Source organism: Crocodylus porosus, unplaced genomic scaffold (genome assembly GCF_001723895.1).
Source record: "Crocodylus porosus isolate Cpor-Errol unplaced genomic scaffold, CroPor_comp1, whole genome shotgun sequence".
NCBI lineage: Eukaryota > Metazoa > Chordata > Crocodylia > Crocodylidae > Crocodylus > Crocodylus porosus.
In genome coordinates this window covers 10,618,009-10,641,837 of record NW_017728910.1, presented here as the reverse complement: position 1 = coordinate 10,641,837, position 23,829 = coordinate 10,618,009, and the positions used below count along the sequence as shown (strand labels likewise).

Below are 23,829 nucleotides of genomic sequence, written 5' to 3'. Positions count from 1 at the left end.
GTGGACCCCTGAAGATCTGTAGTCTGTTGAAGGGCTCTATAAAAGAAGACTATGTTCAATCAAAAGTATGTGAACACCCACACTTGCAATTGAAAACTGTCTGCACTTCCATTCAAAATTGGGTGGGGGATCCACAAATGAAAACAAGGTTGAAAACCACTGATTTAGAGCTTGCAGCTTCTCAAAATTACTCTGGCTAGTAATGCTATTTAGTGGTTTTATTAGCCAGGGGTTGGTGAAACTTACTTCTCTGGCATTTATCTTACATCTTCCCACCCTTAAACGTTCCCTGCCAACCCACAGCTAGTACTGGCATATGGCTTACCCATTTCCTGGTTGGGGTCCAAGGCTGCTAACATGCAAGGGCTGCCCAAGGCTGCCAACCCACAGCTAGTACTGGCATATGGATTACCCATTTCCTTTGTGTCCAAAATATAGTATTTTGCAGCCTGTGCTAGCATAAAGCCAACATGGTACCTTTACCTTGGGATTCTTCAAAGCACAGACTGCAATGATGCATTAATTTTATCCTTCATTAGGCAATCCCCAGGTGGTATAGACTTGCTGTAGCTACAGTGGCTGCCTGTCCCTTTTCCCTTCCCCATAGTGACCATGGGTAAGTTCCCTCTGTCAAGTGAATTTCAGCTGCTGGAACAGTCCTCAGGGGGCTGTTGGCATCTAGAATAAATTATATAATCCATGTGTCTGCTTCAGTTTTACATTTGGGTCCAACTCGGTGTTGGAATGGCTCCAGAGCCAATGAGACCTAAACATTAGGGTTGGGCAAAGCTTTGGCCACTGATTCAATTTGTTGGAGATTTGTCCCAATACGGTGGCTAAATCTCTGAATCTGAATCGAATCAGGAGACCCTTTAATTTCTCTGAATCGAATCAAAACCCTCCAAATTGATAACTGGAACATAGATGCAGCTTTAAATGATTTTTTGACATACCTCAAGGCATCAGGCAGCTTGTGAATGCTGAGAAGATGGGGTGGATGGAGCTTCCCATGGGAGTGCAGGAGGGTCCCCAGTCTGCTCAACAGTAGACCTGGAAGTGAACCAAACAAACTTCCAGTCCACTTCTGGGTCCACCACAGAGTGCACAGGGGCTCAGTGACTGATGAGCCCCTGATACCCCTGGCTCAGCAACTGGTGCCTTCTGGGTCTGGGGGTGGGGTGCACCTAGGTTCCTCCCATAGCCGATTGCTAAGACAGAGGAGCATGGTGAGGTCCACTTCTGGGTTCACCACTGAGAATGTGCGGGGCCCCACAGCAGTCCTGTGGGATACTCCATCTACCCCACCACCTCAGCATTCACGAGTTACACCTGGTACCTTGAGGTATGTAGAAAAAATATTTAAAGCTGTGTCTACAGCCAAATCACTGATTCTCTGAATCAGCATGAAATCTTCAGATTTGGATTTAGCTGAATGGTACTGGGACAGTGATTCAAAACAATGAATTGAATCTCTGGACCCCTGAATCGGGCTGAATCTGAATCCAAATAGAATATGATCCACTTCGCAAACCCCTTCTAACCATGTCTTTCTTTGTGGTGTACCTGCCTTTATGGTGAAGGTGATGATGATGATGATTCAGATATATTTCTTTACACAATACATGTCTGTGGTTTATTTCTTGGTATGTTCTTCATTCATAGATTTCATAGATTTCATAGACATTAGGGCTGGAAGGGACCTCGGGAGATCATCGAGTCCAGCCCCCTGCCCAAAGGACAGGAAGTCAGCTGGGGTCATAGGATCCCAGCAAGTTAAGCATCCAATTTACTCTTGAAGGTGTTCAATGTAGGTGCTTGAACCACCTCTGCTGGCAGACTGTTCCAGACCTTGAGGGCTCGGACAGTAAAGAAATTCTTCCTTATGTCCAGCCTGAAACGGTCTTGCAGGAGTTTGTGACCGTTCGACCTCGTCATCCCTTGGGGCGCTCTGGTGAACAAACGTTCCCCCAGATCCTGGTGGTCTTCATTTAACATGAGGTTTACACAAAGGAGAGGCTAAAAAGTTCTAAAAACAGCTTATAGGTGCACAGTTAATTGGCGTCAGGCACTGGAAAAGTTGATGCTTTTTAATGGTAGTGCTGTATATATAAGGACAAATGGACTAGGTTTGAACTTGTACTTACTTCATAAGTGTTTCCCTAGCTCTCATACTGGGAGAAAGGGGAAAAATGGTTGGGTTTAAGAAATTTTGGGTTCCTTTTCTGATTTACATTATTTTTCTTAAATAGTAAAGTTTAGACAAAGTGGCAATTAAAAAAAAAAAAACACTTTTTCAGTGTTTCCTGTTTTTGTCTTTAAATATAATAACTGTACTTCTTTATCCTCTATGATAGTTTCTTATTTCAGGTTTAGGACAGTGTAAAATACTGTCAAAAGCAAAGAATTATTGTGTGAAACACTATTTATTGCCACAAAAAAATTGAGAGAGGATAAGGGACAGTATAAATATTTCAGGATTCAAAACAGGAAGTTGAATACAAAAGAGCAAGTGTCATAAATAGAATTGGCATGATCCAACATTAATAAGCTTTGACACTCTGGTTACATTAGCACCAGGAGTTAGACCAACACTCCTGATGCAGCAGATCTTGGCTGTTGGGTCAGGAGGGTCGGGGATCGAGCTCCAGTTTGGACCTGATCCAACCAAGGTGCTGCAGACGCACAGCATTTCTCCCCTAGCCCTGCCCCCTACTTCCCTGCTCTGGTGCTGCCCGCACAATGTGAAGTGGGGAGAAAGAAGGGGAGGGAATAGACAGCACTGCGGATGGGGCTGGGCTGCATCAGCCCAGCTGTCTGATGAGACGCAAGTTAAAGTTAGTTCATATTAGTTGTGTTTTTCTAATTCTGTCCAATCCATGACACATCTTTCCTTAAGTAGCTAGAATTTTTTCCAGCAGCATCTAAAACCTAATAAAAAATATCTCCTTTAGAGACATAAAGATCTTATGTACCTGTCTTACTCAGCCTTTCACAGCAGAGGTGATGAATTGTTCTTAGTTCAGTTGGAAGTGGGGGAACAGCATTTCTCTCTCTCTCTCCCTCTCTCTCCCTGTCTTGCAACTAAACATGCACAGTTCTGTGTCTATCATCATTCTAGGTCTTCCTTCTTCCCATAACATGGTGCATTGGAAGAGGTGGTACCAAAGCTAACATTAGACTTGCATGTAAGACTGCAGACCTGCTTTGAACTTAAGGTGACCCTGCGGCCAGCAAGTAAAGGAGAGCAGCATGCCATGTGGAAAGTTTGGAGTGCCATGCAAAGAAATTGAATGTGACGTGTAGAAAATACCTGAGTGCCATGTGGAAGCGACCTGTATGAGTGCCATGTGTGAGTGTGGTATGCAGAGGGAGCATAAAAGGAATCTTCCCCTCACAGTGAGCATTGGATTGGTATGCCTGGGAGGTGGTTGTGAGAGCTCTTAATTGGCTGGTTTGAGTGTGATATGCTTGGGTTCAATTGGAGTGATTCTGGAGTGCCTGGGAGGGAGCAGATTGAGTGAATTTTTGTTTGGGAGAGTGCTTGGGAGATTGATTCGAGTGGGTTTCCACCTGAGAGGTGGAGCCTATGGGGCAGAGAAATGCTTACCTGAAGCCGAAGGCTCCCGCCACCAATACAGAATAGTTCAACACTACTAGCTCACATCCATACTGCATGAGGGCCATCCCGGTTTGTCGGTCTCTACCCCCACCCTCCCACCCCAATAGCACAACCCCACAGTCCGTATAGGTAACTGTCACCCCTCTTTCCTGTGTTTTATGTCTGTATGTCCCTGTGTGTTACATAGTGTTGTAAATAGTAGGTAATTCAAGTGTGTGTGTGTGTGTGTGTGTGTGTGTGTAATATAATATCGTGTTCTTTTAGGATAAGGTATTGGCATTTTATAGTAACTGGTTTTTAGATCTTAAATAAACTGTTTGATTAGCTTACTCTGAAATAGAGTGTATAGTCCTTCATTTAGGAAGGGTCTGAGTATCTCATTGATAGATACCAGAGCTCAGAAGAGCTGGGGAGCGGCCCCTGCCCATTGTTTCTAAGGTGGCCATTGTTGGATTAAAATGTTTTGGTTTCTTGTGCTTTTGGCCCCTAACGTAGGAGGGCCTCAAGCAGAGACTAAAGCACCAGCTCCTCTCCTTGTTTCTTCCCACCTCCATATAGGATGATTTGTATAACCTAACTTTGTTTAATGGGACCCCTTGGACTGTAGCCTCTAAACAACTGTCCTAGTTCTTTGCCTTTCAAACCGGCTCTGGGTAACACTAGACAGAATTAGAAGAGGTGGTTATCAGGAAGGACAGTGCCCAGAAGTTTAGGGCTGGTCCTCTAGCTCAGGCTGCAAGGACTTTTATGCTTTTAACTTGGAAGGTCACTGATTCCATCCATGATGTTAATAAGTGTTTTGTCTGTTAAGGTACTTATGGAAGAGAAAAGAAAAAAGTTTTTGATAGGAGGTAGAACTGAAGGAAGAGATAAGCCAGGACAAAGATGAAATGAGTCATAGATCATAGGAGCCTCCTTGGGGAGATTTGAAAGTCTCTAATTTTGAGTCAGTTCCTCTGAAATAAGGATTCCATCTAATTGAAATGCATCATAACGAGGGTATTACGATTATATGTAACTTAGTATTTTAATATTTTACTTGTAGCTCATATGCCTAAATATTACTTCTAGTATGCATTAAGGTAGTGAGTGAACCTCCGTGTTTAGGTGGAGGTCAAGGTTTTTTGGTTCAAGTTTGATAATCAGTAATAGAGTCTTCAGTTGGAAACTTGATTGCTTTTATTGATGCATAGTTTATTGCATGATTACTATGGTTAATTTATTTGCAGTAACGCTGGGGCAGTATAGATTTGAGCTGCCAAGTAGGCTTATGGTGTGTCAGAAAATACTGTAAAACCCACAAGTCCACTTTACTACCATTGGCATCTAAACTAGATTAAAAGTAGGTCAAGGAGGTCCGTGTACTGTAGCATTTCTTTCTAATTTCAGTGTAGATATAGTTATAATCTTAACTTTGAGTTCAGAAGTTTTACAATTGCTAATATCTCGTAGATGCAATTTTTAAGCTGAGCTTTCAAAAGAGTTTGCCCAAGCCTGTTGTAGCAAAGCCCCCCATTTTTTTTATTGCATTCACTCCCTTTCCCCAACCATTTCTGACTTTTTCTCTCTTCTCTATTCCCTACAGATAAGTATAAGTAAGCTAAGATGTAGGATAAGCTTTAAATATTTTTATTTTGGTAGCAAGTTTTTGGTTTTGGATATCCACTGTTTTATATTGTATTATTATTATCAGGTCTGTATTGATTTTTACCATTGTATATTGTATTATTATCATTTTTGTATTGGTTTTTATTGTTTCATATGGATATTGTATGGTTCAGGACTGTCTTTGTAAGTAAACCAAAGTCATGTCAAGTTTCCATTTCATATGTCAAACCTCCACCTTGTGTCCTCTGCCTTCATATCATAGAATCATAGAAGTCGGGTCGGAAGGGACCTTGTAGATCTTCAAGTCCGACCCGACCCCCTGCCTGGGTGGGAGAAAAGACTGGACTCAAATGAGTGCAGCCAGGTAGTCATCGAGCCTCTTCTTAAAGTTCCCCAGGGTAGGAGCCAGCACCACTTCCCTTGGAAGTTGGTTCCAGATCCTAGCCACCCTGACTGTGATGTAGTTCTTATTATTCCTTGTTATGCCAGGGGACGCTAGGGGAAACAGTGTCTCCCCCAAACCCTTCTGGTCCCCCCTAGTGAGTTTATAGACAGTCACCAGGTCCCCCCTCAGCCTTCTCTTGTGAAGGCTGAACAGGTTTAGGTCCCGCAGTCTTTCAGTGTAGGGTCTACCCTGTAGTCCCCGGATCATGTGGGTGGCCCTCCTCTGGACCCTTTCAATGTTGTCCACATCCCTCCTGAAATGGGGTGCACAGAACTGGGCGCAGTACTCCAGCTGTGGCCTGACCAGCGTTGCATAGAGGGGGAGGATCACCTCCCTGGCTCTACTAGAGATGCACCTGTGGATGCATGACAATGTCCGGTTAGTCCTACCAACCGTCACCTCGCATTATTGGCCCATGTTCATCTTGGAGTCAATAATGACTCCAAGATCCCTTTCTGCCTTCATGCTCTCAAGAAGGGAGTTTCCCATTCTATAAGTGTGCTGCTGGTTTCTACTGCCTAAGTGCGGCACCCTGCACTTGTCAGTATTGAAACATATCCTATTTATATCAGGCCACTCCTGTAACCTATCCAGATCTTGCTGCAATCTTTCCCTCCCTACTAGTGTGCTCACCTCACCCCAAATTTTGGTATCATCAGTTAATTTAAACAGATTGAATTTCACCCCGTCATCCAAATCACTGATGAAGAAATTGAGCAGCACAGACCCAAGGACTGAGCCCTGCGGGACTCTGCTGCCCACTTCCCCAGGTTGAATATGACCCATCCACCACCACCCTCTGAGTACAACCCTTGAGCCAATCTGCAATCCATCTGACTGTGTAGGCATCAATGCCACAGTCGCCTAGTTTTTTAATGAGGATGGGGTGGGAGACGGTGTTAAATGCCTTGCTGAAGTCTAGAAAGACTATGTCCACAGCGACACCTGCATCCATAGCCTTTGTGACCTGATCATAAAAAGCAATCAGGTTGGTCTGACATGACCTGCCCCTAATGAAACCATGCTGGTTGCCTTTGAGCATCATCCCTGAAGCCAGCCCATCACAGATGTGCTCCTTGAGGATCTTCTCAAGGTGTTTCCCTAGGACTGAGGTAAGACTGATGGGCCTATAGTTGCCGGGTCCTCTCTCTTGGCTCTTTTGAAGAGGGGGACCACGTTAGCTGTCTTCCAGTCATCTGGCACCTAGCCCGAGCACCACGAGTGCTCGTAAAGCCGTGGCAGGGGCCCTGCAATAACCCCAGCTAGCTCCCTCAACACCCTGGGGTGGAGAGCATCTGGACCCGCTGACTTGAACAGGTCCAGCACCTCCAGAAGCTCTCTAACCCAGTCCAGCCCCTCCAGAAGCTCCCCAACCTAAGGTCTGGAGGTGTTCCCCTTAAGTCTGTCTGGCATCACAGCGGGGAATTCCCGGTCCCTGCACAAGAAAACGGAGAGGAAGAATTGGTTAAAGAGGTCCGCTTTCTCCTGTGGCGCAACCACCAGATTGCCCAGCGTACTTTGCAGGGGCCCCACATTACCCAGTGCCTTCTTCATCCTCCTTATATATTTGAAAAAGGACTTTTTATTATCCTTGACCTTGGACGCTAGTCCTAGCTCTATGTCCGCCTTAGCTTTCTTGACAGCCTCCTACAGGCCCAAGCAGAGGAGGTATAATCCTCTTTGGAGATAGCACCCCCTTCCACTGGGTGTACGCCACCTTTTTCATAAGCAGGCATTCCCGGACACCCTTGGTGAGCCAGGGGGGCTTTCGGGCACTCTTGCCTCCTTTGCTTTTTGTTCGGATTGGACTCCCCTTGGGCCCTGAATATCGTTTCCTTAAGGAACGGCCATTCGTCCTGGACTCTGAGTTCCCCTGCCCTCAAGAACCCCAGTGCCTCACCAGTAGTCTCCTCAACTTGTTGAAGTTGGCCTTCCTAAAGTCTAGGGCTACTGTCTTGCTGCAGGCCCTTGACACCCTGAGCTGGATGGTGATTTCCAGCAAGTGATGATCGCTATCGCCCAGGTGGTCAAGAACCTTGAGGCTCCTTACCAGCTCATCGCCTGTGGCCAGGACCAGGTCCAACAGGGCATTTCCTCTGGTGGGACCATGCACCTCCTGAATTAAGTAGAGGTCCTGTATGTCAGCTAGGAATCTCCTGGAAAGATCCATCCTGGATGACTGTTCCTCCCAGCAGAAGTCCAGGTAATTAAAATCACCCATGACAACTACATCCCTTGCCTTAAGTGCCACTGCAAGCTGGCCCAAAAATTCCTGGTCTAGCTCTTCCCCTTGCATCCCCTGTGTCACAACTCTATGAGTCATGTATCCCTCCCATGTAAATTGGTTCCCAGATGAATGACAGTGATTGGGAATGATTGCAATACAATAGTAGCAGGACTCTACTAAATGGCCTGTAATGACTGTGCCATCACCTTGCATTGATTTATCCAGGAACCATGACGTCACCCAGGAACAGAGACAAGAACCCAACATTTGAAAGACAAAAGACCCTGCAGAACCCTGCAGAACCACCACCATTACAGATACCCCAAACTGCACATCCTTGCATGAAGCACACGTTCAGTATGCCAGGGGCTGACCCTTGCTTGGGCATGCCTCCTGTCACTAGGGTCACACAAGATCTGCCTCTATAAAAAAGGGCATTTGCTGGGGTCATTTGACCCCAGTATTCTTTTCTGCCATGGCTGGGGGTCAGACTAGATGATCTGCTCAGGTCCCTTCCGACCCTAGAAACTATGAAACTATGAAAGGGGCAGTGAAGACAGACCTAGTGGGACACCCTCTCTATCTGGACCAGCACCATCGCACACCACCTATCCACCCGGAGGCCCTGCCAGCGACCCCCTCTGGACAACATCTATTGTACAAGAACCCCTTTCCAGCCTAAATCGGTAGATATTACCTGCACACCTCCTCCTACAATTTGGACACTCTCTCTCTCTGTTTCTCTCTCTCCTCCTGGACTTCAGTGGACTTTAGCCCCTGCATCAAGTCTCTCTGACCCCTGCTGCCATTGTGTGTGTGTGTGCGTGTGTATGCGTGGGTGCAAGGGAAGCAATCTGACATTGTGTCACCATCTCCCCTGTTCAATAAAACCACTATCATTTGCAACCCCGAGTTGGGTCATGTTTTACTGAATCCTAGTCCCTTCCCTATCTTAAATTCCCACCTCATTCTCTCAGCTCCACTCCCCGCCCATTCTGCTAGTTTCCAAATCTCCTCCCAATTCCATCTCCCCTTTTCTGCCACCTCTCAGCCTCCCCTGCTCCTACTGCCTTTTCCCCGTGACTTTCTGCTGCCTTTCTCTGCTTTCCTGCTGCCCTGGCACCTGCTGATTTTCCTGTGATTTTCTGCATTCCATCTCTCTGTAATCCTCTCCCCCCCCACAGCTTCCCAGCTCCTCTTAGCTGTCTTGCAGTTTTCTCCAGCAGCTGGAGCTTTTCTCCAGCTTCCAGCACCTACTGCCTTTTCCCTGTGACTTTCTGCTGCCTTTCTCTGCTTTTTCTGCTACCCTGTCACCTGCTGCTTTTCTTGTGATTTTTCTGCTGTTTTCAGGCTTCCCTGGCACCTTCTGCAGTCATCCCTCCCCACCCCCCCCTGCAGCTTCCCAGCTCCTCGTAGGTGTCCTTCAGTTTTCTCCAGCAGCTGGAGCCGTTCTCCAGCTCCCAGCACCTACTGCCTCTCCCTGCAACTTCTCTAGCTGTCCCAGAGCCATCCTCTGGCTCTCCACACCCAGAGCCTGTCTTTAACACCCACACTTTCCCTTAAACTCATTTTTCCCTCAGCTCCCCTGTAGCTCTGGCTCCAGTCCAGCATGGCTTCCCTGTTCTGCAAGCTTTGGGCATTGTCTTTTAATCAATTAAGATCAATTAACCCCCCGAGGCTCAGTTCTTCAGCCTAGGCCCCTGTAATCTACCAGTTCTAATCGTGGTCCTGGTAACTTTTACTCCCGACACTTCTACTTTCTTACCTTAACCTTTCCTCAGGTATCCCAAGTACACCAAGCACATACATACATACACATTACAACACCCAACTTAGGAACTCACCTGTGTGTATGTGTAGGTGTGTGGTATTTGTGTAAATTAGTGAATACACATATATATATACATACATAGATACCTTTGTGTGTGTGTGATATATAAATTAGTAATTCAGATATGCATATTGGATGTGCAGGTATTGGTAACTGGTAACTGATTCTGTCTAAATTTGGTGTCTGTAGCACATATGGGCTTAAACTGGTGATGGGAGTGCATGAACCTAGACTGGTTATTTTGAACATGTGTGTATCTGAGTTGCTAGTGTGAGTGGTGTGTGTGTGTGTGTGTGTGTGTGTGTGTGTGTGTATGGCATTGTGTGCATGATATACAAACTAGTGTTCTTTGTCTAACTTCTGGGGTGTATAGTGTACGTGCTTGAATTGGTAATAGGCATGCATGTGCTTAGGCTGGTTTGGATGTGTATGTGCCTGAGCTGGTAGTGTGCATGTGTATGCACCTGATTGAATTGTGTGTTTGTATATGTGCAATTGTGTCACACCCTCCTGTCTAACAGCACAATAGTCAGATCCTGAGAGTTGGCCTGACCCCACAGGGCAACACTGTTATTAAGGGAACTTAGTTTCTGACCTAGCTGGGGCCAGTTATTTGTAAATGCATCTCCATGTGTGCTTTACTATGGAGTAGACAGTACTATCTTACAGGAGAGTAATTACATGCAGCAGAGTAATTACATGTGAGAACAATACTATCTTATGGCAGAGTAATTACGTGTGCTGAAATGCATATGTAGATGGTAACAGGGGCTAGCTTTGGCACAAGAGTGCTAAAGTACAGGGGCTACCTGCTGCTTAGCCACATGGCTCTGCACTCTCAGCACCCTTGTCCCCCAGCCAGCCCTCCACCACCCAACTCCATCACTTGGAACTTGAGGCTGACCCCCCACCAATTTCCCCTACCCATCTGGAGCTGCTCCACACCGGCTTAAATTGCTGCTGTCCCAGGTGAATGTGTAGATACTGCACCTGGAAGCAGTTTTCTCAGCTCAGATAGCTCCAGAGTTATTGCAAATGGAGATGCACCCACTGGGCACATCCAGACAAGCACAGTCATGTGGTTTGTGGCACTGTAAACATGTCTACAGCACCACATACCGCACAGTCAGGTGTTCTCCACATTGCAAGGGCATGTTGTTCATGCATGCACTGCTCCATTTTTTTCCCATGTTTCTTTTTGACCCCAGGTATTCAGGGGTCAAAAAAACCTGTGGGGGAAGAAAAAACAGAGCAGCACATGCATGGGGAGTGTGCACTGCTGAAAAGTGGAGCCAGGCCACTCAGAGCTGCTCTGCAGATGCCAGCCAGTCTCCACCCATCAGGATTGTCAGTACTGAAGCCCTGGGAGGACCCCAGGACCTCAAGTAAGGCTTCTGTGGCCAGCACAATGCTGGCCTCAGCCTCCCCTACCACCTCTGGGGTAACTTGCCACATACCAAAGAGCATGTGGCATGAGCTCTTTGAAAAAGACAACCAATTACTCCAATGCAATCAAAATGTAAGCATGACTGAATCAGCTATTAGATAAAAGTGACAAAAAGCTCCACTGAAGCACATAAGCTATACAGATGCTGGGGAGCTGGATCAAAATGACTCAATTTCTTTTCTGGGTATGTGCTGCATTTGGTTCCGGGGGCACACTGAGCTGAAAGTAAAATGCTGGGTTTTGTTTGTTTATTTGTTTTTCCATGCCTGTAAGCACCTCCATGCTTTAGGAAATGTAAAATGAATTCTTTTGACTGTAGAGACATTTCAAGTAGAAGGAACTTCAGGATTTGGGGCCTTCCCTTAAAGCCAAAGTCTAGCAAATCTGGATGTTCCTCCAACTTGAAAGCAGACTGAAATACTCATTGTAACAGACCTATGAACCTGAAAAGAAGGAAAATGTTCAGGAAAGCGCACTCACATTTCCCTGTTTATCTCTGCTAAAGGAGTTGTCTTTCCGTTTCTCAGAATGTCCAAGCCTTTTGAAAATGAAAACTTGTTATATTTACACTCTTCCACTACTTATCTACTTTTTAAAAACCTTCAAATAATTGTAGCAGATTAAAGATGCACAGGATTTTCTGAGATAGAAAGAGCCATATTGTTCAGTACCATACACTTCTGCATGTTTTAACCTTATTTTTACCTCATCTAGTAATGAAAGACTGAAACATAATTATCTGGATTATATAAACATGTGTAAAAATTGCTACCCTCAAAATTTCCTATATAGTAGCTAGTTTTTATGTTAAATTCCATTTTCTAGCACTATCTCTTTAATATTTTAGTTCTGTTGCCATTTATTCTCAGTATTTAAACATGTTCAAGTACATCACTTCAAATTGTAGGATAATACATAAGCAAACCCTTATTCTTGTGAGAGAATATTTTAATTAGGTTTTTATTTCTATTTACAATTAGATGGTCATAATTCAGCTATACAAATATAAGTAAGACCTTTCATTTACAAATGGAGCCTTTCACAAGATCTTTTAAAATAGTGTTTTTTACATCTAATAGTTTTATCATTCTATTTGTCTATGTTAGTGCTTTACAGAAGATCACAAGTGACCGTGGAATCATCATTACCTGTTCAACATATCCATCCAGTAGAAGATGGGCTGGACACTGGCTTGGTAATAATAGTTTAGCTTGGAATCAACTTTATAAATCTGTTATTGGTATGTGAAAGCAGGAGACTTTTATAGTTGATTTATTCTTTACAATAAATTCCTGACACTTTTATGTCTTTTACTAGTATCCCGTGACATTCCTAAACCAATTAAGGTGGATACTAGGGAGAGTGTAACAGAGCAGTTAAGCTGCCCTGTTCATATACTTTCCTTTGACGGCATCTATTACTGCCGCTGACAGAGATGGACCATTGGTCTGGCCCAGTATGGCACGTTATGTACTTTCTTTTACATGGGTTAGAGTAAAAGAAATGTCATTTTAGGTAAAACAAGGATTTTAGCAGTGAAAATTCTGGTTTTAATCTCTTTCTTGAACCATACTCCACATTGCTGAACTTGCCAAATAGAGATAAGGTCTGATTGGGGTATTTCCATCTCTTACTGAAATCAACTCCCCAGCTCCTCTTTTCCCACAGAGAATCTCTTTGTTAACATCTCATCCCAGTGATACTTTATTATCTGCTCATCTGCTGCTTGACTACTCCTGAAAAGACAGCTTGCAGCAGTGCCTGCAGGAATGGAGGAATTGTACTTTGAAAAAACTATAAAGCACCTTCATTTTTGTACATTCCCACCAAGTGAATTCGACATGGCCTTTAAAATACCAAAGAAAATAGGAGTCAATAAAGTTGCATTATTTTTTTTCCTTGCAGGTATGATGGAGGTTAGCTTTTTTGGAATATCTTATGTAAGCTAGTAATAATTCTTCATATTTTAAACATTTTTACCCAGTTGTAATAACCTGCAGCATTCAGATTTAATTCATTTTATGCTTTCAGACTGGAACAGATATCTGTGGCTTCTTCAAAGATGCAGAGTATGAAATGTGTGCCTGCTGGCTGGAGCTGGGGGCATTTTATCCATATTCTAGAAATCGCAATATCAAAGGAACAAGGGTACGTCGTAAGTTATCCTTACTTGTTTTGCACCAAGCACGTGCTTGGGGGTACTTAGAACAGGAGTAGGACTTCTGTGAAAATTTATAGCCTTAAAAAACAGTTATAGAGTTGAAAGGTCACATAGGGATAAGGAAGTTATTTAAAATATAATTTATTATTATGATTATCTCATTAATTATTGAATAAGTGCTTTTCTACCATAGTGATAGATTGTCAGAGAGAAAAAATAAGTATTGTGTCTACAATCTAGGTTAGCTTCAAAATGCCAGATAGATTTGATCCACTTTCCTTTAAAAGGAGTTGTGTGTATTGAAAAGGGAGTAGGCCATGGGGAGAACCGTGAAACTCTGGCTCTGTTCCGGTCAGTGGGAGATTTTCAACTGATTTTAGTGGAGCCAGGATTTCACTCCAGTGTTTTTCAAGGCCAAACAACTCAAATGAGGAAAGGGTCTGAACGCACATATCTTTCTGCTTCATCCTTTGTTAAATCTGGAGCAGTTTTGCTACATTTATATCATTCCAGGCTTGTCCACATGCAACAGCTAGAACGTAACAGCTACTGTCTTTTTAAAATATCCCTCTTTTGAAATGGCTCCAAATCTTCATGTGCATATAGAAATGCAGCTTTTTTTCTCAAAGTGCTAATCAGCAGTGATTTGTATAAAAGGCATTTCTTGTCTACATGCTGGTTGTGGCAGCTGGGGCCACTCACAGGGGTCAGAGACATCAGAAACAGACCCCGACACTCCCAAAGGCAGACCAGGGGACCCGGGTGACATGGAGAACTTACCTGGGAGGCAGCCAGAGCTGGGGCTGGAGCTGGAGCTGGAGCTGCACAAGCTGGCACTGTGTCACCTTTTCAAGGGTCTGTCAATCAGACTGGGCGATGGCCGGCTAATGACATCAGCTGCAACCACTGCTGTGGGAGATTTAAAACCCCATGGCAGAAGCCAGGTACTGCTGGAATGAATGGGGTGATATGAAGAGCTTGCCAAAGTGCATCCCAGCCAGTGTGGGTTCCCCAGGATGTTGACCTGCTGGAGGTGAGTGGGAGCAGCATATAGGAGGCAGAACAGGCTTCCCACACTGCGCTCCCTAAGAAAGGGTTTTGGGCTCTGTGGCCACCCTGAGAGCTCTGGATTGTTGCAGCCATCCTCAAAGCCACAGAGGGCACAGCAGTTCCAGGCCTGGTGAAGGGATGGAGAAAGGCCAAGGAGTAGGGAGGAGTGCCAGTCTGAAACTACAAGCCTGCACTTCCCACCATCGCCAACAGGGTCAATGCCTGACTGGAGGGCGTAAGGGGCTGGAGCCAGTAATTGGGAATGGCAGCATGACGGCCTGCATGGTTGGCAAGTAGACTGGGTTGTAGTGGAGATGGAGCCTCAGGACCAGCTGCACCAGTCCAGTGAATATTACCATCTCTGGGGCAGAGTGGGAACACCACTGATCCCCTCCTTCAATTACGTTTCCATCCAATCATAGCAGGCGAGTCAGGGTGCCTGACCCAGGAAGTGGAGACATACTCACATCACCAACTAATGACATCTCACTGTCATATCAGTGTTGGATACTAGCTTTAGGAGATGTTATTTGCCATCACAAAGTGATATTGGGGAAGATGATAGGGAACATATTCCTAATATAGCTATTATTTCACTTCCATTTTATATGATATGTGCATGTGGACAATGCACAGTGACACTTTTTGTTATTAACTGTCACTCAGTCCTTCAGAGAGAGAAAAATTCTGCAGTTTTGGGTGAGAAGAGTTTACAATGCCAAGGTTCACAGAGATCATCTCGGGGTTGGCAAGCTAGTCAATGACCATTCAAGTATGGTCAATTGACCTATCACTAGACTCTATACTTTTTGATTGGTCAAAGATAGTAGAAATTTTACCAAAAAACACTACATGTTTTGTAGTTTTCTTGACAGAAATATTTCTTAATTGTTTTTTGACATATTTCTTAATAGAAAATTTTTACTTTTTCTGTGTATTATTTGGACTTATTGGCATTTTGTCTTACAATTTTTGACCAATATTTGACTGGTCAATTAACCAAGCTGTATCTGGCCAGTCAAATGCCCAACCCTAATCTCAGTTTAGGAATCATTATCCGTATTGTCATACTCTCACTGTCATTATTGATTAATATGTTCAATAATTGCTGCAACTGCTGCACAAATGATGAGGATCTATATAAACATGTTATATAGGGTGGAAGTGCCAAACATTCATTTTAATCTTCAGCAAATATTAACAATTGCCTCAAGCCATTTTTTCCCATTTTTTCAGAATCAATTCTACCAGTTTGGCTAATATCAATCCTTGTCCTTTTTAGAGGCAAGATCCTGTTGCCTTGGATGATAGATTTCAAAACATTTCCAGGAATATACTCAATAGAAGATGCACATTGTTACCCTATCTTTACACATTAATATACGAAGCCCATGTCCATGGTATCGTTGTAGTTCGTCTTGTAATCCATGAGTAAGTATGAGTGTTTTCCTCAGTTGGACATTGCTTTAAGCAAAAAATCATGATTTTTTTAAAATTATCCCAAGACTGCTCTAATCATCTTATCTTTAAAGGAACAGTTTCTCTATATTGTAGAGATTAGTTTTTATAAACCTGCAAAAGAATGGAGATGTGAACTATTTGATGCTAAATCCTACTACCTGAGCCATCAATAGCTCTAGCTCCAGAGAGCTGCCACCCTCTGCAAAACTATATTTGTCATAGTTTCATAGTGCTTAGGGTCAGACGGGATCTAAAGAGATCATCAGGTCTGATCCCCTGCCCCAGGCAGGAATGAGTGCAGGGTCATAACACACCAGCCAAATATCTATCCAGCCTCAAGGTAGGAGAGAACACCACTTCCCGTGGGAATCCATTCCAGAGCCTGACAACCCTAACTGTAAAGTAATGTCTCCTGATGTCCAGCCTGAACCTTCTCTTTAACAAATTGTGGCTGTTATTCCTAGTTAACCCTGGTGGTGCCTGGGGAACAGAGCCTCACCCAATTCCTGCTGGTCCCCCTTGGTCAGTTTGTAAAACTGCCACCAGATCCCCTCTCAGCCTTCTCTTATGGAGGCTGAATAGATTCAGGACCTTCAGCCTCTCTTCATAGGGCCTGACCTGCTGCCCCTTAACCATGCAAGTGGCGCTCCTCTGGATCCTCTCAGTGTAGCCACATCCCTCTTGAAGTGCAGCACCCAGAACTGGGTGTAGTACTCCAACTGCAGCCTGACCAATGACACCTAAGGGGGAAGCACCTCCCTGGATCTGCTTGTGATGCATCTGTAGATGCACAACAAGGTGCAGTTAGCCTTACTGACCACTTCCTCGCATTGGCGGCTCATGTTCATCATGGAGTCAACAATGTCTCCAAGATTCCTTTCTGCTACTGTGTTGGCAAGAAGGGTGTTCCCCAGCCTACAGGTGTGCTGCTGGTTCTTTCTACCTAGATGCAGTACCCTGCACTTGTCTGTGCTTCATTCCATCCTATTCTCATCTGCCCACCTCTGTAACCTGTCTAAATCTTGCTGGATTCTGTCCCTCCCCTCCAGTGTACCCACCTCACCCTATATCTTGGTGTTGTCAGTGAATTTGGACAGCGTGCATTCCACACCCACATCCAGAGCACTGATAAATATGTTGAACCATACAGGCCCCAGGACAGAGCCCTAGGGGACTCCACTGCCCTCATCCCTCCAGGCTGAAAATGACCCATCCACCACCACTCTCTGGGTGTGACCATATAGCCAATTTGCCACCCACCTCACTGTGTAGGCATTAATGTCACAGTCACCTAGGTTTTTTTGAGAGAATGTGGTGGGAAACAGTGTCATAGGCCTTCTTAAAGTCCAGGAAGATGACATCCACCTCGACGCCCTTATCCAGGGACTTTGTGACCTGATCGTAAAAGGAAACCAGGTTAGTTAGGCAGGATCTTCCCTCAATGAACCTATGTTGGTTACCCTTGAGCATTATCTCCCCTGCTGGGCCCTTGCAGATGTGCTGCTTGATAATTTTTCTCAAAGGTCTTCCCAAGGACCGAGGTAAGATTAACTGGTCTATAGTTACCCAGGTCCTCCTTTCTCCCCTTCTTGTAAATGGGGACCACGTTGGCCCTTTTCCAATCCTCTGGTACCTGGCCAGAGCCCCCTGAGTGCTCATAAAGCCATGCCAAGGGTCCCGCTATGACCTCTGCCAATTCCCTCAGTTTCCTCAGGTGAAGAGCATCTGGACCTACTGATTTAAACATGTCCAGCCCCTCCAACAATTCCCTAACTAGGTCATCCCTGACCCCAGCATAGCAGTGCCACCCCTGGGTCCATCTGTAGTCCTAGTGGGGGAAATGTACCAGTTCCTGTTCAGGAACATGGAGGCAAAGAATTTGTTAAAGAGGTCAGCTTTTTTGTTAGCTGCAATCACCAGATTGCCAAGCCTGTCCTGTAGGGGCCTCATGTTCCCTGCTGCCTTCTTTGTCCAATGTATTTGAAAAAGGACTTTTTGTTATCTCTAATTCTAGTAGCTAGCCCTAGCTCCATCTCTGCCTTGCTCTTCCTAACAGCCTCCCTGCAGTCACTAGCAACAGAGGTGTAATCCTCCTTGGTGATAGCCCCTTGCTTCTACTATTTGTATGCCTCCTTTTTTGCCCTCAGACATTCCTGGATTTTTTTTTATGAGCCATGGGGGCTTTTTAGCACTCCTGCCCACCTTGGTGTGCATTGGGACTGATTCTGTTTAAGCTTGGAGGATGGTCTCCTTGAGGAACAACCACCTGTCTTGGACTCCCATCTCATTGAAGCTCTGAGACGCCAACGCCTCTCCTACAAATCTTCATAGCTCATTGAAGTCAGCCTTCCTGAAGTTGAGGACTTTTGTCTTACTGCTTGCTTTCAGCACTCTGAGCTGGACAGTAAATTCCAGCAGGCAATGATCACTGTTGCCCAGGTGTTCAAGTACCCGCAGACCCTTCACTAGGTTGTTGCTTGTGGCAAGGACCAAGTCCAGCAAGACATTTCCCCTGGTAGGACTATCCACCACCTGGGTTAGGTAGAGGTTCTGCATCTTGGCTGTGAACCTATGTGAGTGGTCAGACCTGGCTGACTGTTCCTCCCAGCAGATGTCTGGGTAGTTTAGGTCACCCATGACAACCACAGTCCTTGACTTTACAGCCTCTGTGAGCTGACTTGAGAATTCCAGGTCCAGCTCATCCCCTTGGTGTAGTAGATGCCCACTATCAAGTCCCTTTCCCCATGACCCCCTTGCATTCTAACCTAGAGTGCCTAAGTTATCCCCTCTTCTGAACCCATCCTGATCATTAAGGATGTGCATTGCTCTTCGATGTAGAGTGCACACCTTTTTTCCCTGCTCTGTCCTGCCTGTGAAGCCTGTATCCCTCAGTGTCCACTGTCCAGCCATGGGTAGAATCCCACCAGGTTTCTGTGAGCCCCACTAGGTCTGGGTTTTTGCTAGCTAGCAGGAAGGTGAGTTCCTCCTACTTATTCTCTGTTTCGAGCATTTGTGTAGAGGCATTTGAGGCCTCCTGTAGGTGCACGTTCCACCCCCTTGTTCCTAAGCCTGCCTTGGACCCTGTCACTTACCTGGGTACTACTTGGCCTGGCTTGATGGCAAAGTGTCCTCATGTTCCTCTGCATCCCTGTCCCCTGGTGAACCTAGTTTAAAGCTCACCATAGAAGATTAGTCAGCCTGGAAGAAAAAACATGCTTACTTTTTGGGGGGAGATGAAGCCTGTCCATCCTGAGCATGTCCAGAAATCAGAAATGTGGGTCATAGTCCAAGAACCGAAGGCCTGCCTGGTAACATCAGCTCCTAAGCTGCTGGTTGACCTCACCGATGCATGCCTTGTGGCACCATCCATATCTGCTCACTGGAAGGATAAAAGAGAAAACCACCTGTGCCCCCATGTCACTACTTACCCCACTCACAAGCTTTGCTCCCAGATACATTGCTGAGTGTGTCACTTTGCTACCTGACTCCTACAGCTGAGCAGGGCCAGCACAGAGGATCTTCTGCCATAGAAAATAATCCCCAGTGAGAGGAGAGGGAGGATCTTGCCCCCCATCATAGTCAGCACCTAAGGTGAGTGCTATCCTGGTTCCACCCTAGTTATGCTAGTAATGTGCATACTAATTTTTAAAGTCTCTGTTCCAATATTTGAGTCAGTGGGAGTTTTCTCTGATTTAAACAGGAGTCATTCTCCTCTTTAGTCCCTATCTACATATCCCTATCTCAAGCAGAAGTAGGGGTAGAGAAACAAAGATTTCTGCCGGAGATAAATTATTGCAAACCTGGCACAGAATATGTCTGGCTATATAGCAATTTTCTGTTCAGTACACCATCTACTTAATGCTTTCTTTTCTCGCAGTTATTTGTCATTTATTATTAAATGACCTTTAATTTGGAGGCTTAGGTTTTGGGTGCCTCTGCCGAGATGCCTTAAATGAGCTTGATTTTCAAAGGATGGATGCGCTGTACTTTCTTAAAATCAGGCTTTTAAAGATTTCTCGTGTTAGATATCCAAGCAGTAAGCCTGCTGTAAACAAAAAGCCACCAGTGTTCAAAAGATTTGACTTAAAACAATTCATTTAAACTTAATGTGAGAAAATGACCAAATAACAGTGAACAGAAAGAGGGGAAAGGACTTGCCATGCATCAGTTACTCCAGGGTAAATTTCATCAGGTGTATTTACCTGTGCCCTAAGGGTGGGGTGGGGCAGCACAAGCACTTGAACTACCTTTAGTTAAGCTGTCCCCTATCTTTGGTACTTTTGCCATTTTAAAGCATGGGAACACTCTGAATACGTGAGTTGTCAAGTGTGCTGGAGCATGCTAATTAGCAACCTTGATTAATTGAGTCTGTTCTGATGTACTGTAATTATAATGAATCAGAACAGGGATCCTGCACATCTACAGGCACCCGTGGTGACCAAAAGTGAACACAAGTTGCAGTGCCATTTGGTGGATAGAGGGACTTATTACACATCTCTGCGTGCATTTCTGTTTGCATGTGATGATTCAGTGGACACAACATTTTAATTTGTGGCAACCCAAACTAAACTACACCGGGATGAGTTTTACTTTAAAACACCAGAAAGAATTTTTTAAAAATCAGGAAAACTTGCATGGGCAAACTGTAACATCACTGAAAAGCAAAAAAGGGGCAAATTTCATCATGTGTACAAGTGCCCCTTAGCTCCATTTTTGAGGGGGAAAGGTACTGCTGTTTACTTTTAATTTACACATGGTGTAAGGGCAGGAACACAGACATTACAATTGAGTGATAAGTCCCCATCCCCTTTTAACGTTCTATAATTTATTAGTTTGTCTATACCCTGCCTGCTGATGCTGTTGTGTTTATTTAAACTAATCGTGTAGGTGTGTAACTTGCAACTCTATATTTACATATGCAATCTAACCTCAAACATTCACCATAAACCACTGTCATTAGAGGGATTTAGACTAATTTATATTGATCTCTACCACACTTGAAAATTTTGACTTCATGATGGACATCACAAAAGTACATCAATCATTTAGAAGAGGAAACTAAATACTAACAGCTGGAATAAACTATTAAGCACCTGATCATGAATCTATTCCACCCTCTTAATGTTCCTGAATATCCATTAATGTATTTATTTTTATTACATCTTGTTATCTTAGCTTTAAGTTACAGAAAGCAGTGAAGATTCCCACCCGCTCATATTTTTTGCATTATATGTTTAAGGCCTCAACAGAATGGAATAAGTCTACCTACATATACTTAAGTGCCTAATAGGTGGGGTAGAAACTGGACCGAAGTGTATATTAAAAGTACTATCAAACTCCAGATTTGCCATTTTCAGGCACAGTCACTCCTAATAATATTACTGCAGTAATTCTTCTCTGCTCTAAAAGACATGATCTGGATCTAAATGTTGAAGAATACTTTTTCTGATTCAGAATTTTAGCAATTTCAGTCACAGATGTGTGAAAAAATGTTGACTTTTATTGAGTTTCAGATGTAAGAAAATCTTGACCTCCTTATCCTCAAGTAAGAAAAGGAGTGATCACTTTTTAACTTTTAGACTTAATAGAGAGCAACCTGTCCCTTAATAAATGGGTGTGTGGGGGAGGGTTTTGTTTGTTTGTTTTTCATCTTTCCAATTAATTAGTGGAAACAGCCATTTTCTCTACACCAAATTAATTTCTATAAAAAAAACCGACTGTAGTTCTACTGAATAAGAGGAAATAAGAGGGAAATCAGTGACTGTATCCTCCACTAGCAGCCTTCCAATTCCAACTTCATGAAAAACATACTAACAGAATAATTTTTTCATTGTTTTTTATTTAGGACTAAAGGCCAGTTTGCTTCAACAGTTCTATAACTTGTGTTTTTTAAATTGCTTTAGTGGTGAGACAGATGAATGTTTGCACTGAATCCTTTGGAGATGATCAACCAGACTGAATAAAATAAGAACTGACTTCAAATTTATTCCCCAAATCATACCTCATCCAAACTTTTATAGGTTTAAATATAGTTTGCTTAGTTTGAGGTCATTTTATTCCCTTTGCTAAGCATTATCTTGCTTTGGTTGACTTCAGTGGAACTAATTATGTGAGTCACTGTGTAAAAAAGTGATTAAGGGGTTTTCACTGTGGCTGTTAATTAATATTACTCTTGCCATGTCTGGAAACCTAACAGTGAAACTGCCAAGAAAAAGATCTTGCGAGTTTTATGCTCTAAACTGAGTGAAAAACAATGTAAGTAACAAAATATATAATAGTTGTATTTCTATCATTGCCTTTTGTATAAGGATATTTATAAATTCTCAATATGTATAAAATTTTTAAGGAAAAATATAGTATGTTTGTAAAATATACTCAGTCTCAATAATGTGAATGAGTATTTTGAATCGTTATGAGTTAGTAGAAATTTAAGTAAATTAGGAGGAAAAGTAAAATATATACAATTATACAATCTCTCTCTCTTTAGAAAGAAACAGTTATAAGTTAGATACCATATGCATAATAATGATTTTACTGGTTTAAGGTTTCTGGAAGACAAAACAACATGGGATGTGTATAAACAATTTCTGTGGGGACCAGCACTACTCAGCCCTGTATTGGATCTGCTTCTTGGCCTCTTGAAGGCTCAGATCAAGTGTAATATCTAATTACATATCTAGAATTATGAGAGGACTTTTAAAAATGTTTTTTCTTCACTTCACTTCTTTTTGCTTTTTCCTTTAATGTACATGACACATATGTATTTACATTCTAGAATGCTACATCAGTATGAGTTTATATATCAAATGCACGCTAGTATGATGTTACACAATAAATGATTAAAAAAACCTTGACCTTTTTCCTAATGGTAAAACACTATTAGAATAATCTGTTAGTCTTAGTAGTGCAATATTCTCAGCTGAGACTTAAAATAAGAAACAGAATCCATGAAAAAGGAAGGTAATTACTAAGGGCAAGAAATATGCACCATGTGACTGGGATGTTACCAGAAAGAATCCAATGACACCTACTCCAAAGTTGCCATGGAGGATGGATAGGAGGGAGTCGAATGATTAATAGAAGAAGAACAAGAAGTGTGGTAGAGATAGGATAGTATCCATGGCAGATTTTAAAAACAGTGGATGTGTGTGGGGGGCGGGGTGTTGAAGGGAGAGGAGCTTTGTTTTTTTCATTTGTTTTTTGTTTTGTTTTTGTTTGGAGATAGTGGGGGGGGGGGAAGGAAATAGCATACATTTTGGAAATTAATGTCTAGATTTTGGACCTGATTGTGTGAGGTGCTAATCACAATTACTAGGAATTACATGTTCAAGTGATAACTGAATAAGGAGTCAAAATAGGAGAAGGGGTTTCAAGTCACTAAATTCCATTACAGAAGCATTAAGATAAAGGAGTTGTGTATGTGGAGGTAGGAAACTTAAGAACAGGCTAACTTCTCTTCAAATTATTCATTCGGGTGTGCAAATCTGAATTCATGATAGCATGGTGAATGTTATTGTTTCGAGCAATTTCACAACAAAATCTAGTATAAGTACTAAATAAAGGCACAGTAACTGGCATGCATCTTTTAAGTTATGTTACTATGAAGTAGCCTAATAATACTGTGCTGTAGCATAAGCATTGTCAATGATATGACGTGCTACGGTGCAATATCATTCAGCTACTGTGAAGACTTCTTGTGTAGACATGCCCACTTTAATTTAAATAGGTTTCATACAGTAATATTAATGCTGAGTTAAAACAGATGAAAGTCACAAATCCGATAAATTTTCAAAGCCGTTTATGTCATAACCATTTTTGTTGCTTTTCACAACCTGAATGGTCTATCTGCTGTTTATTATGAGACGGGAAAAGGAGGAAGGGATCATCTGGAGCAAAGTAATTGCACCTGCCTTCCACAGGGAGAAAGTAGGAGGAGGAACGTCCCTTAATCATCAAAAAAAACACTATTTATCATCACTT

At 43.3% G+C, this 23,829-nt stretch overlaps 1 pseudogene; it reads left to right on the top strand.

Annotated features, from left to right (window-relative positions):
- Positions 1-22,684, top strand: part of LOC109308269 — a 146,715-nt pseudogene extending 124,031 nt beyond the window's left edge.
- The last annotated feature ends 1,145 nt before the right edge of the window (positions 22,685-23,829 follow it).